The sequence below is a fragment of the Bicyclus anynana genome, chromosome 8, assembly GCF_947172395.1.
Source record: "Bicyclus anynana chromosome 8, ilBicAnyn1.1, whole genome shotgun sequence".
Lineage (NCBI taxonomy): Eukaryota > Metazoa > Arthropoda > Insecta > Lepidoptera > Nymphalidae > Bicyclus > Bicyclus anynana.
This window is the reverse complement of record NC_069090.1, coordinates 2,912,214-2,925,266: the sequence shown is the minus strand read 5'-3', so window position 1 is coordinate 2,925,266 and position 13,053 is coordinate 2,912,214. Positions and strand designations below refer to the sequence as shown.

General features: G+C 35.6%; 1 protein-coding gene across 1 annotated transcript in view; it reads left to right on the top strand.

Moving 5' to 3' along the window:
• Positions 1–13,053, top strand: part of LOC112048758 (synaptotagmin-7) — a 387,831-nt gene that overhangs the window by 179,653 nt on the left and 195,125 nt on the right. The gene's annotated exons all lie outside the window — the stretch shown is intronic.

The following is a 13,053-nucleotide window of genomic DNA, read 5'->3' as shown; positions in this document are numbered from 1 at the left end:
GGAGGAATATAAAAATAGAAAATCCTCATTTATGTACCTACGTAAGTAGTAAAAGCGTAAGACGTAGGCCATTAAGTCCTATTCAAAAACCCGTGAAATCTTATTAATGAGGGTGTAGGTAAACCTTTGCGTAAGAACCTTCAAAGGGAATAAAACCGATAATATACTCGTAATATGAATGTTATTGAAACACAAATATTTAATTTAATATATTAAATTGATCAATTTGTAGACTTCAGCTGAGCTATTTACTAACTAGGTCGTTTAAAAAAAGATTAAAACTACATAAATCATGGTTTTCCATGGGTATGATGTATTTGAGTTTGGAATCATGTATTACTTCTACAAATAAGTGTTCATCAGTTATTTTGAAGGCTTAAAGGTTAAAGCTATCGACTAACTTGGTTGTTAAAAGAAACTAAAACTGAACTCACTAGCTCTTTCATGGTTGGGCTAAACATTATTTTTAGTTTAGAATCATGTATTCTACAAATACTTCATCAGTTATCATCTGCCTATTTTGAAGGCTTAGGGTGAAACCACACGGAGCGGTGCGGCGCCACGCAAACATTATGCCGCGTCACTGTACACATAATATGGTACGCGGCGCCACAATACGGTACCGTAGCAAAAAGTGTGCCTGTGGTACGGCGCCGGAACGCACCATCTAGCATCATCATATTAGCCGTTGGACGTCCACTGCAGGACATAGGCCTTTTGTAGGGACTTCCAAACATCACGATAGTGAGCCACTGCATCCAGAGAATCCCTGCGACTCGCTTGATGTTGTCAGTCCACCTGGTGGGGGGTCAGCCAACACTGTGCTTACTAGTGCGGGGTCGCCATTCCAGCACTTTGGGACCCCAACGTCTATCGGCTCTTTGAACTATGTGCCCCGCCCAATGCCACTTCAGCTTCGCAACTCGTTGAGCTATGTCAGTGACTATAGTTCTTTTGCGGAGATACTCCTAACATAGCTCATTCCATCGCCCGCTGTGTAACTCTGAGCCTTCTTATGAGGCTCATAGTTAGCGAACAAGTCTCGGAACCATAGGTCGGGGTTGGCAGCGGAATCTCTTTCGGAGATTCTTAACACCCCTTTAACCACCGTTACCGTAACCGCTGCCAGAGCCAGGCATAGCGGGGCTGCCGGGGACTAGGGGCTATGTTTTAGTTTTTTGGTCCATCTACAAAGGTTTGCCCGATACTGATCACGCTGAGCATGCGGGCTGGTCAGCGCAGGGCCAGATTTCTCGCACCGGTGTCGCTGTTGCCCGACACCAGCCTGTGCCATTTAAAAATCTAGCCATTGTGAATGGATATACGCCATTTGTCGGTCGCTCGTCGGTCAATCTGCAAACCACCCCCCCGGTGACGCCGTAGTGGTTCCGCAGGGAGCTATCGGCACCTACTCAGACAGAAAAAAAAAAAAATCAATCTGCATATGCGTGCGCCGTCTAGTATATCATTGATTTTTGTAAGCAGGCCGCCGCAGCGATAGCGCTCCGGCGCCGCGTTGCGCTGCTACCGCACCGCACCGTGTGGCTTTTCCCTTAAGCTTTAAAATATGGGGAGGCTGGGATATTGAAATTAAGCTCTTTTATCACGAGTAGGCGGGTCATTAAGCAAGGAAACCGTAGGAAGTTTGAATATGTGTGTTTCCTGAATGATAACATTAAATCTGACCTCCGAGTGCCACGATTTGCATCTTACGGCATCTGGCCTGTTAGCTTATCAAATAAATTGACCATTTGACTGAATTGTTATAGACCTTAGTGCTATCTTAACTATAACAGGCTGTCAGCGTTTACTGTGTAAATTGTTAATGGGGATGATGACTAGGTTTGAATATATTGATTTTTATGATACATTCGGGTAAATAGTCTCAATGTTAACTAATTTATACATAAAAAGCAAAGATTGGCTGGATATTTGCGAATTTTATCGTAATTAGATGAAAATTCATACAGTTTTAGTTTCCTTACTTTAAATGTCACATATTTTTTGAATATAATATAAACTATAAACATAAACGCACAAATAACAAAGATATTAGTAATTTTGTTTGAACGCACATACAAAATCTAACGATCATTACATTACCTACGACGTCATTAGTTCGTGCCATTTTGTATGGGGCGTTTTTTAGGGATCCGCGGCAGCGCCGCAAATCGGACTCTTTAAATCCCTCCTTTTACAAAATTGCTTTACTATTATTATAGCATACTCTTAATTTATATAGGTACAATTAAAAAAAAACTGTCATCATCCCTATTGTCCATATATAGACCTTGGAAACTCAAGTTATTTAAAGTTCATTGTTCATATTATTAGAAGATAGTACTGCACTGATATCTTAAATATGGTATATTACCATGAGCACGTACTAAACTGGAAAAGGTAAAGCATTGAGTACTTACTTGTGTAAGAGGCTTCTTTACTTTGGTTAAGTTTTATAGATTACATAATAAACTAAAGTAAAAAAGCCCCTTACATACACATATAATTATAGACACTGTGTCTATATACAGCAATCTCTCTCTATAGAGTGCTTTTCAGTTATGTGCATATTTTTAAGAAATTAAATATCACGTTTCTTAAACGATGAAGGAAAAACATCGTGCGGAAACCTGCATACCTTAGAATTTTCTCAATCCTTCTACTTGTGTGAAGTATAGTACTATGCATTGGGCCAGCGTGGTGGACTATAAGCCTAACCCCTCTTATTCTGAGAAGAGACTCGTGCTCAACAGTGAGCAGACAATGGATTGTCAATGATGATACAGGCACTAGCAAGAAAAAACTGCTAACTAAGAATCATTATATTAATATTATTGTGTCTTTTTGTCTGTGGGTTCACTAAACGGATAATCAATGGTTCGTTATAAGGGAGCGAATTGAGCATAGCAAATAAACGATCTGTTAATAGATTAAGGTGTAAGTTAAACTCGCTTAATGGCGTCGAAACTTGACCTGTGAGAAATGGAAATAGGTGGATGGGTTACCTTAATGGTACTTTAGTTGTTTATTCTAATGGTTATAGGTACTATTAAAATAATTTATTTTATTTGCATTTAAAATCTTGTTCATTGAATATGTGGAACGCGATTTCGTCCACGTGAAATTCTGTTTTTCAATATAAAAATCAGCTTGTCCCGTTAAAATATTTATATGATTAATTACTATAACCTTATGTAAACAGGTCTCCTCAGTCGGTCATGGTTCGAATGTGGTCTATAAATCAAATTGGAAATAAAAACGGTATAATGAACGTAACTAGTTTATTTTTTAATAAAATATGCTCTCGCTTGACCACGATCTCAAATGACGGTAAGAATAGATGTGGCCTAAGGTGGAACGCGCTTGCCTAGAAGATGCTTATTCACTCTCATCTCAAATATGCCCAGGTTGTAAGGATTAGGAATTACTGACTTAGGGAGAGAGTTCCTTCATCATCATCATAATATCAGCCAATGGACGTCCACTGCAGGACATAGGTCTTTTGTAGGGACTTCCAAACATCACGATACTGAGCAACTTGCATCCAGCAAATCCCTGCAACTCGCTTGATGTCGTCAGTTCACCTGGTTCCTTACTTAAAATTATTAAGTCATTAATTCTGGAGAAACACCAAAAATATTAACAATCGCCGACAAACAAAGGCGCTAACAGATCGGAAACAGAACGCGAATCAGAAAATTGTAAAAACGGGAGGAAAAAAGCATCGAATGAATTCTCCTTATAACAAAGTTCTCAACTCGGGGGACATTGTTTGCGCACTTTGTTGTTGGACAGTTGCGCTGTTGTCTGGGGAGTGGTTTATTGTACTTTTTAACATTGTACTTCTCTCTTATTAACAACGACTTAGTTTCAGTTATTGGATATTTTTTGTGATGACTATTATCCTACTTCCTACTTAATATTATAAACGCCAAAGTTTGTATGGATGTTTGGATGTTTGTTGCTTTTTAACGCCGCTACTACTGAAGCGATTTGGCTGAAATTTGGAATGGAAATAGATTTTACTCTGGATTGAAATTGGTGAAATAAGCAACATTTTACGAGAAAAAATTTTTTTATAAAAAATTTTACGTGACTTATGCATTTAATAAAAAATCACCTAATGTATACAGGTCTCCTCGGTCGGTCATAGTTCGAATGACTGTCCTATCCTATCCTACTAATACTATAAACGAGAAAGTTTGTTTGGATGTTTATTGTTTGATACTCTTTAACACCGCAACTACTGAACCGATTTGGCTGAAATTTGGAATGGAAATAGGTTTTAGTCTGGATTATCACATAGGCTACTTTATGCAGGCAACATCCACAATAGCTACAAATCGCTAAAGACCGAGAAAAATGAATATCTTTGGATGAGGCCTGAGAGGGGTTCCAGCAAAAATATAGATTTTTAAAATAAATATCTTATAATAGTTATATACTATATTGTTATAGGTAATCTCGAAAAATTGTAAATTCTAACTGGAAATAAAAGCCTTTTTTATTTTTTTTATTTTTACTTGCTTCTAACATACCTCATATCAACTTCCCATTCTTTGTATTTGTTTAGACATGCTAAAAAAGAAGATGAAACTCCCACAAAGTTGCAAGAAAAATCATAAGAGGAACTTGTCATTCATACATTAAACTTCGGTATGAACTTTTGCATTTTATTGCCAACAGTATGGAACTCAACAAATCCCTCTCATAATATATTTGTATTCAACCCGGTGTACATTGTTTGCGAAACTTTTATAAAACGTTTTTGCGACAGTTGAGCCGTTGTCTGGAAAACGGTTTTGTTGTAATTTGAATGGTTGGGACTTTTCTTTCATTAACTTTATCTAGATTTTTATCTTGTATTTTTTATTTTAAACAAGATACACTCCGGCCGTGTCGGTATACCGAGAGAAAATACGAATGGGCAAGCTGTGTTTGTGGGATGATTCAGCCAACTTTTGCATCATTTTGGTTTTTCAGTTTAAGTTAAACTAACGTTTAGCAATTCAATCTATATATCTACACATAAAATTAAACTGTAACAGGTAAAATTCTGTACATTGAAGATATTTTGAAAATTTTAATTGGAGGGCGTTATATATAATCGATACTGGAGCTAAAATTTTTTATTTTCGATTTCTTGTCAGTCTATCCGTGTTTTTTGTTGACCGAGCATCACGCTGAAACTACTGAATGAATTGAAATAAAACTTGGCATAGTTAGAGACCGTAATACGAAGAAGGTTTTAGGGTCTTTCTAATTACGAAAATAAAATAAGAAGGGAGTAAAATAGGGGTTGAAAGTTTGTATGGAAAGTCCTTCGTTTTTAAAGTTACAGTTTTAAAAATTTGTTAATAAATCATGAAAAAAATAAAAAATATAATGTTATTCAAGAGTTATTCTATTTCAACCCCTAAAGTGGTGATATAGGAGTTGAAAGTTTCAATTGATTTCCACGCGGATGAAGTCGCGAGCGTCCGCTAGTTTGTATATAAAAAGGTCATATAAGTTACGCAAATCATAGCAAACTCAATTTCATTTAGGATTATTCGACAGGGGTTGGAAAATTTTGGTAACAAACTTTAGTACTATAGTTATGTAAATTGAGTTAATAATTTCACATTCAATCAAATTTATATTTATGTAATTGGGTAAATCCACAGTACAGGCAAAGTTTGCAATGATAATGATATGCTACGTGTAAAATGTGTAATTTTTGCAAAGTCAACAAAGCCCGGGAAAACAACGACGCTTTTAGGCATCTATAATAATAGGCGAAGAATGTATAAGTGGTCGTTGAACTCGGTGTGTGAACAAAGAAGTTGACGCTTCTTGATGGCTGTGAAGAACTTTTGACATCGATTGACTCTTGAAATTTAAAGTGGGCTTCATAAAAGATGAAAGCCTGTGTAGATAATAAAGCTTTGACAAAAGAATAATATTGCAATCGTTAAGTAATGAGACTGATAGATAATCTTTTAGAACGAACTCAGGTACGTCCTCATCTGATGTTTTATAGTTAAATAATTGTTATATAAAAATAGATATATGTATAATCTGACGATGTCTGACAAGTTTGAAAGTTACAACATTACCTTAGCTTGCCAAGTCTGAGTTCCTAATACGACGTGACGGGTAGCAGCGACAGTGGTTGTACCATTATTTTGTGGTAGAGGAAACACCTCCAGCAAGCCCCAGGACTTGTGACCTTGAGAGTAGGTTTAAGGGATCCCTTTAGAATGTATTAACACTCATCTTCCTTGCCCGATATGTTATCTATGCCCACACTAAACAATTTATGATAAACAGTAATTATAAGTTATAACACATAACATATCAATAATTACAACACAAAACATTATTACACAAAATCACTAACGCGACTGGTAGCTTGACATTGTCTACGCTGCCTAACAAACAAATGAGCTCAAGTCATCAAATACCCTCTTATTGCGACACGAAACGAACAAGAATTTGAATTGATTTGCAGGATATATAACATTTATTACCGAAGTTATGATATACATATAAATACTATAGAATACAAGTAAGTATTTTTAGAATTATCAAATAAAAAAAAAAACTGTACTAAAAATAATAATGTAATGTCATAAATACTTTCGTCAGTGTTTACAAATTTATGATTTTTTTTTTTGGAACGGTTATAAAGCTAATGACATTAGCTTCATTAAGCTCCGCAGCTCAGCAAGCTAAGCTAAGCTCATAATGTTGGCTTAAAAGATTGCTTAGATGTCTAAAGTATTACGCTTAATTCTTAAAGCAGATAAACATCCTTGATTATATGCAGCAACAGCTTAGCTCTGAAGAAATTTACATCGGAACATTTTTAATTATATAAATATAAAAAAAATAGTAATTACAAAATATAAAAGTACTTTTGACAAACTCGAAAAAAGATGACGTCATGCGTCGTACCCTCGCTCTAGGGTTGCCAACTTTGTTTACAAGAAATAAAGTATATCTCGCTCTAGGGTTGCCTTTTTACAATAAATAAAGTAGGTATATTCTGATCTACGAAGATTATTAAACAGTATTTTAGAAAAACGAACATTTTTTTTGAAAAATGCAGCCATCAGTGTTTTCTTATGACGTTGTCACGTTCAACTATAGTCAGTAACCCGACTTTACAGACAACCGATGTTTTTTTTTTAATTCGAATTTAAAGATTCAGTAAATAATTTTAAATACTAGCTATAATATTTCAGTATCACACAGGTTGTTCTTAATTTAAAAATAATACGTAAACTTCATAGAACATCGAATTTGTTATTATTATCTGTAACATAACGCAAAATACGACATACGACAGTTTGATGCAACTAATACTTTGAATACGGTTGTTACGTATTAAGTACGTATACAATATATACGTCAGGAACATAATTACGTTAACGACTCCGACGGAAGTGGAAGCCATCTTGAAGCGCTACGGAACCACATTTCCGTTGAGCTCCGCTTACTCGCACGAGATTTATGATTTGTTATTGTTTCCACACATACGGGAACGTGGAGGCATTTTCTAAAAATATAATGTTCCAATTAGTACATCGATACATAGAAATAAATTGAAGTGTCTGTCTGTGATTTCAAAATAGCTTAGTGTTTCTTAAGTACCTATAGTTATTTACACAATACCACTTCCTGTGACAATACTAAATAACAATCTTTTTAAATTTTGACTGTCTGTTTGTCTGGGCTACTGTCTGGATTTTAATAAGACTTTCACTGGAAGATAGATGAGTTTATTAAGTAACATATAGGCTATAACTACTATTTGTATTCCGGAATTTCTCTGGGTTCGAAGATCCCAAAGGATTTTTGAAAATTTGATACCCATGTGAAGCGCCGCAAATGTCAACTTTTTAAAGTGATAGTGACTATTTCCAAACAGTGAGAATTACCTAAATCGTGCTTTTAAAGTAAAATGAAAATTATTATAATAGAATAGAAAATAATTACTTAAATATATTAAGCCGTTACTAACAGCTACTACTTATTATGTAATAATAGTAGAGGTCATCGTCTATATCCGCGTAAAGTTTAGTTTTTCATTATATCCGCGGGAACCATAGATATTTCAGCCGTTTCAGAGATGGCCTCTTTTTTAAAGTTTGTTAGCTATAACCTAATCACACGCTTCAGTTTTATTTATATGTTATTATATTTATTGATAAATTGATTTTATTAAGACACAAAAGTCAAAAAGTCAAAAAAGTTGCTAAAATAATGAAAGATTTCGTCCTCTTGTAACGCAACCTTGTAGAGTACGTGTTAAAGGTTATGAACAATAACATTTTGACTTGACGCTTAATCTGTAGCTATAATCCCCAAAAGTTTTCAGTCCCTTCGAATGTCGACTTTATTGTAGCCATAAAGCCCGTGGTTCAGAAATAGCCGTTAAGTTGAACCCGGTTTTGTCGACTCTAACTTTCTTATTGAGCCATTACTTTACAGTCCCATTGGTGACGTAGGGTTGCCAAAGTGATTGTTTCCTCGGGATATACTCTGCTGTGACTGCTATTAGACTAACCTCCTTGGTCCAGCCTTTTCCTCGAGCTATAATCTGCTGTCACTGCAATTAGATTAACCTCCTTGATCCAATAGTTTCCTTGGTTTATAATCTGCTCTCACTGTTATTAGACAAACCTCCTTGGTCCAGTCTTTTCCTCGGGATATAATCTGCTGTCACTTCCATTAGACTAACCTCCTTGGTTTAGTCGTTGTCTCGAGATATAATCTGCTGTCACTGCTATTAGGCTAACCTCCTTGGTTCAGTCGTTTCCCCGGGATATAATCTAAAGTCACCGCCATTAGACTAACCTCCTTGTTCCAGTCGTTAACCTATGTGACTTCGGATCGCGATGTCCTGTGTCGGGCTACGAAATATTGAACTTTCCTTCTTCGGAGAAATTTTCAGTTTTTCCCGAAATAAACAGTTATTTTGATAACACAGACCGACACTTCAATTTTCTTTATACATAATGCAGTAAGATAGATACAGTACACATTTAATATTAATTGAATCTCAAGGATGAAGATCAAATGCATCGTAAAAACTGCTCATAAACTGTCCCTTTAAATTTCGTTTTCATGGTGCGCGTAAAATATAACTGTCGCTCGGGTACAACGATTCGTCCTCTTTATTAGAGACCTTGTACATGATACGACGAGCCGTGCGTCACTGCTTCACGGCTGTAGGGTCAAACTTAAATCAGTACCCATATTTATCACGAGTTTTTCTCGTAATAAAGGAGAATATTTAGTTAACTCACAATTATTTTAAAAAAAAGAACTAAAAAGTATGTTTTAAATAATTTATTAAAAACCTAAAAAATGGTATTAAAATAACGTAATTTAAAAAAAAAAACCAAATTAAAAATATTTTATATAGATCACACCGGTGCGACTTTGAAAAAATTCAGTTAATTTTGTTATTTTTTTTATAGAATTAGGTTTGGGTGCACGACTCATGCTCCCAATTACTTGTTTTTAACATTTAGCTCCTACCTCTTAGAAATCATCCAATAATAACCGCGCGGCTAGCCATGCTAATCTGAAAGGACTCTAACCGGGTCGAGAAGGCATTCAAACTGCTTTATAAACCCTCGTCAACTTTTACAACTTTCTGTAAACTAAATTACCATTCATAGTAAAAGAGATGTAGCGTGTAAACGTTTACGGCGTGTTATAAACAAAAGTAAGCTACGTTACGCTACGTTACGTTACGTTGGAATTGTATAAACATATAGACTAGCTGACTCAAATAACATTGTTTTACCCGACTTCAAAACAGGAGGAGGTTCTCAATTGTATGTTTTTTGAAAATTATTTTTTTGTTTGGAAAAATATACTTCCAGATTGGCACCGTTATAAATTATAAATTTTGGTGTGGAGCACCCTTATCATTTATAATCTACACCATTGATGAGTTCCTTAATGATAGAAATGCTTGGAGGCCGTTGGATCAGCTTCCACCTTCACACAGGAAGTAAAACTATAAGAAATTGTAATGTGGTCATCAATTGTAAATTATAATATTTAATGATTTTTTTAAATGAGCAACTGTTGAGTTTCTTGCCGGTTTCTTCTCAGCAGAATCTGCATTCCGAACCGGTGTTATAATTTTTACAAATGGTCAACTGACGTATCAAAAGTGCTTGTAAACTGAGCCTACTTGAAATAAATGAATTTTGATTTTTTTTTTGAGACAACGTGAGACCATCCTTCTCGAGCATTGAAGTTCACAAAGCTTGACAGCGAGAAGTATAACCGAAGACTTTTCTTCGGGGATACTTCTACACCAGTGAGTGCCTTTATGGAAGCAAAAGACCACTGCCCCAACGGTGTCTAGTTTAATAAAATGAACGGTAACTAAAGTATCCTGTATTTACGTTAAAGTTGTTGAACGTCTGTAACTCTGCCTACTCTTTGACACTTAACACTCCAAACTACTAAATTGATTCCGAAGAGCCTTTCGGGGCGTTTCAGTCGAACGTAACTTTCTGCTTAATTTACAAGTTGACTTTCCACGGGCACTCGGTAAACAACATTTAACTGTAGGAATTTGCCGACTCGAATAAAAATGCTTTTAGAGAGTTATAACAACAGCTGGATTATTTTATTTAGCTATTGGTAGGTTATTTTTAGGCTATTGCATAGCTTTATTGTGGCCTTTGAGCTGGGTGGCCCAATCAAGAAATTTCGTAACGAAAATAAACCTAACACCCAAGCCGTGCATAAGATAACAGTGGTGTAAAACTAAGGGGCAAAATTTATTAAACCAGTGCAGCGTTCGATTCCAACTCAACGTATAGACATTTTTTATTTTTTTATTCTTATATTTTTTATACTATTGTAAAAAAAAAATACTGCAAAACAAATAAATAATTATATTAATTGATTATGAAACACGGCTAAAACTCACGTGATATTACGTCGGAGTATGCCCGACTAGTTTCGTTAGAGTTTGGATCGTGCCGCGATGCAAGAACCAGCTCATGACTAAGGGCCCCGTATGGGTTCGAAACTAGTCGGGCATACTCCGACGTAATATCACGTGAGTTTTAGCCGTGTTTCATAATCAATTAATATAAATAATTATAGTTGCTTAAGTTGATAAAAATGCTATGCAATAACTTTCGCGGCAGTCCCCGAGTGCCTAACGTATTTTTTTTTCTAAGAAATATCTACTGATCTTTAGTGTCACAGCCGTGATAGCCCACAATGTTTAAGACGTTTGCCTTCGTTTCGGAAGGCGTAGATTCGAATTCGGTCCGGTGCATGCAACTCTCCAACTTTTCAGTTATGTGCATTTTAAGAAATTAAATATCACATGTTTGAAACGGTGAAGGAAAAACATCGTGAGGAAAACTGCATACCTGAGAAATTTCTTAATTCTCTATCTACTATGTGAAGTCTGGTGGTGGACAAACCTACACCTCTCATTCTGGGACTGGTACTCGACAGTGAGCCGAATATTGGTTGATGATGATAATTTAGTGTCATTAATATTACAGTTTATTGTATACTAGCAGAACCTCGCGGATTCATTCTCCTAGTAACTCCCATTAGGAATACGCAGTGCATGTATCGTAGTCTATCTAGTATGATTGACTAGCTGACGCCGCGCGGTTTTACCCACGTGGTTCCCGTTCCCGTGGTAATACAGGAATATTATATAGCTTATAGCCTTCCTCGCTAGATGGACTGTCTAAGACTGAAAGAATTTTTCAAATCGGACCAGGAGTTCCTGAGATTAGCGCGTTCAATCAAACTCTTCAGCCTCATAATATTAGTTCCAGGCATACATGCGCCTTAAAAGTTATTTCTCTGTTTGTAATTGCTCTGTGTTTGTACGTAAACAAACACCGCAGCAACGCTTCTGTGTACAGAGTAGCTGAGTGACAGATGTAGTTACACTAATGGATCGTGACCGCAACAGTGGACCGGGTGGCCAAATACCGGCTGTTCATATATCACGCTCCATGTACTGCTGTCTGAACGTATTTAAATGGACGGACAAGTTGCCAGTATATCAAAATCCTCTCCATCATTATACCTTTCTATAATTTACAAGGGATAGTATAGTCCGTGGCATGCAATGTATGCTTAAAATCACTGCCTACAAAGATTTTCATGTTCGATATTAAAAAAGAATATCAATTTCGTATGTGGTGCTTAATCTAACGGAAATCTCTTTACACATCACTGATATTGTATTTTACCTCCAAATATTATATTACTTCAGTTTCTCAAAATATCCTAAAACCTTCCATGAAATTGTTCATATAAAATGGAAAATAGAATCATTTAAATTTTCGGTAAAATAAATAGAATTTAATATGGTTATAATATACGGTATAGTTTTCGGTAAAATCAATGACATAGTAAACGTACAAACGTACATACAAATTTCATGAGCATACGGGCATAATAAAACGAAGTATCATAATAAAACGAAGTGGCTTAACACGATTGATTTTATTAACTACAAGCTGAATTCAGAAATAATATAATAGCCTATAGCCTTCCTCGATAAATGGGCTTTCAAACACTGAAATAATTTTTCAAATCGGACTATAGTTCCTGAGATTAGCGCGTTCAACCAAACAAACTCTTCAGCTATATAATACTAGTATAGATATGAGCCATGTAAAAAAAAACATTTTTATATTAAAAAGTTGATACCGATCTACTGATATTTGCAATATTCGCAAAATGCGGTATCGCTAGTATATTGACCCTTCGATATTAATAGCACAGCCGTCGGTTCAGTCAGTGACTTTTAACCAATATTTATAATAGTGAAACTAAGTTGCAATTCAGTTTCATTATTTTGCTCTGTAAGTAAACAAAAGTGAAGAAAGATTTGAATTTTAAAGAGTAAACATTACCAATGTAAAATACAACTATGTACCATCATCATCATCATCATCAAATGGTAATGGACATTACCATTTTATTCGCCGTACAGTCTAACCCAATGTTGTACTCTGCACTTACCGTTTATATCTGTAGGTTAAAGGCCCA